Source organism: Culex pipiens, chromosome 1 (genome assembly GCF_016801865.2).
Source record: "Culex pipiens pallens isolate TS chromosome 1, TS_CPP_V2, whole genome shotgun sequence".
In the NCBI taxonomy this organism is placed as follows: Eukaryota; Metazoa; Arthropoda; class Insecta; order Diptera; family Culicidae; genus Culex; species Culex pipiens.
Window position 1 is genome coordinate 104,043,117 of NC_068937.1, and position 2,949 is coordinate 104,046,065.

Here is a 2,949-nt window from a genome sequence, read left to right on the forward strand (position 1 = left end):
AGAAAAGAATCGGCAAATCAGTATCGGACAGAGGACGAGAATGATCAAAGGAGTTCGTTCGGTTTGCGATGGGAAGCCCAGTTGAACGAACCTGGGCTGATTGAATTTTCGGGCCAGACGGTCGTGGTGACTTTGGAGGGAAAATTTTCGTGGAAATGGACATACAATGAGGCGCGTAATAAAAGGAGAAATGAGCTTAATTACTAAGGCTTTATGGTTCTAATGGATTGATTTCATATATATTTTAGGTATTTATTTTTCATTTATTCATTTCATGAACAAATCTGGAATTTTTACTTGAGATTCTTTTTATATACATAGGAAATCCCATAGCGCATAGGATCTCTGAAGAAAAACAACTCTAGAAATGGTTAATGTTGAAGAACAACAAGAATAAAACGAATCGTAAATGAATAAAATTTAGTTATGATCAGTCCAAATTTTCCCGTATGCTTTTGTGGGCAATTTAGGCCAGTGCAAATTCTATTTAAAGTTTTTGTTTTCCCTTTAAAAATGTAAGAAGGATCAGGAGGCAAACAATTGCTGTAAATATATTTTTTTTAGAAAAAAAACTTAAACATTTTTAATGAAATGGGTCAAGCTTTTGACAAAAAAAAAATAATATTAATTGGAAATCAAATATTGATATGATGATATTGATAACTTAATGATATTGATACCTGATGCTTCTCTTCCTCGACGGTCCCTTGGATATTGACAACGAGAGACGCCTGTATGTTATCAATATCAAATAAATAAATCCAGAGAAAAAAAAACTTTATTTCTAAGACATCATTTCAACAAAAAAAAATCTTTTCGCTTGCGAACTTTCTTCACCCGCGAAAGAGAGAAGAGGTCGAATCAGTCGAAGATTTTTTTTGAATCTCATCTGCAAAAACCCGGTTTGTGATACTTTGGTCTCATAATTTTGAAATACCAGATTCAGTTTTATTTAAGGGGTAACATACATATAAATCGTCAAAAATGTCAGAGCTTGGTATGAGAACACATTGAAACTTTTTTTAAATATGTTTTCAGGGAATTAAAATAAACATTTTCATCTCTAACCAAAACAAATTTGAAAACATTTGGTTGTAACATTACCGAGGTATATCTATTTGAAGTTAGCAGTTTCAAAAAACGGGTGCCACGATATCTCAACACTGCTTAAACCAAATCGGCTCAAAATGTTGGTCCCGTGTACATGACGCAGGCCAATTTTCAAAAAGTTTATTTTAAAAATAGATAAAGATGTTTTTAATATAAAAAATCGTCAGTTTTTGATTTCTGAAATTAAAAAAAACATAATTTAAAAAACAGGCCTCGTTAGGCACACTGGATATGTTTTGAGTTGAGAGTCTTCAACCCAAATTTTAGCCAATTTGGCCCATCTAGAGGGTAACGATTCTCGAGATTTTCAATTTCCCGGGAATCGAGAGTTGAGTTTTGCCATTTCCCGGGAATTCTCGGGACCCGGGAATTTTTTTAACTAGCCAATAGTGTCAATAACTTAAAAAGAAAAAAAGAAAAAACGTTTCTTTTTAATGAATTCAGATACAATCAATTCATACTAATCCAATGAAACGTAAATTTAAGTAACCTCATTATTTTGAGGAAACAATTCTATATTTTGATTTTTTCCCTCAATCTACAAATACAAAATCGTTTCTTGAGCCTTTTTGGGACTCGAATTGCAGTTTAAAATGTTTAAGAATCTTTATTCGCACTGATTACATTTTTTGAAAGTAAAAAAAATAACTAATATATAATTTTCCATTTATGCAATATGGCATTCTGCAATATGATAAATAACGACTCAAAACAAAAACTTTAAGTTGATTTTTTCCTTCTTAAGGTCAACTGTAAATGTTCACAACTAGCGGACTTAGTGTCCGCTTACAAAGAATGCCTGATTTTTATTCCCAAAATATAATTTAATATGCAAAACACAAAATGACTTATTGGCATCAAAAATGGTAATTACCTCGATAAAGCGAAATTAACTTACTTAGATAAGTGAAGTGCTTCTTGGGACGCACAGTCCTGTTTTCTCGCGATATTTTTTGTCTCTTTTGTGTCGCTGTTTGTGTGCATGGGGTGATTGGTCATAATAATTAAATAATGCTTTCATAAGTGCAGTGCTTCTGGGGACGCGCAGTTTTGTTTTTTCGCGATAATTTTCGTCTCTTTTGTGTCGCTGTTTGTGTGCATGGGGTGATTGGTCATAATAATTAAATAATGCCTTCATAAGTGAAGTGCTTCTGGGGACGCGCAGTTTTGTTTTTTTCGCGATAATTTTCGTCTCTTTTGTGTCGCTGTTTGTGTGCATGGGGTGATTGGTCATAATAATTGAATAATGCCTTCATAAGTGCAGTGCTTCTGGGGACGCGCAGTTTTGTTTTTTCGCGATAATTTTCGTCTCTTTTGTGTCGCTGTTTGTGTGCATGGGGTGATTGGTCATAATAATTGAATAATGCCTTCATAAGTGAAGTGCTTCTTGGGACGCACAGTCCTGTTTTCTCGCGATATTTTTTGTCTCTTTTGTGTCGCTGTTTGTGTGCATGGGGTGATTGGTCATAATAATTAAATAATGCTTTCATAAGTGCAGTGCTTCTGGGGACGCGCAGTTTTGTTTTTTCGCGATAATTTTCGTCTCTTTTGTGTCGCTGTTTGTGTGCATGGGGTGATTGGTCATAATAATTAAATAATGCCTTCATAAGTGAAGTGCTTCTGGGGACGCGCAGTTTTGTTTTTTTCGCGATAATTTTCGTCTCTTTTGTGTCGCTGTTTGTGTGCATGGGGTGATTGGTCATAATAATTGAATAATGCCTTCATAAGTGCAGTGCTTCTGGGGACGCGCAGTTTTGTTTTTTTCGCGATAATTTTCGTCTCTTTTGTGTCGCTGTTTGTGTGCATGGGGTGATTGGTCATAATAATTGAATAATGCCT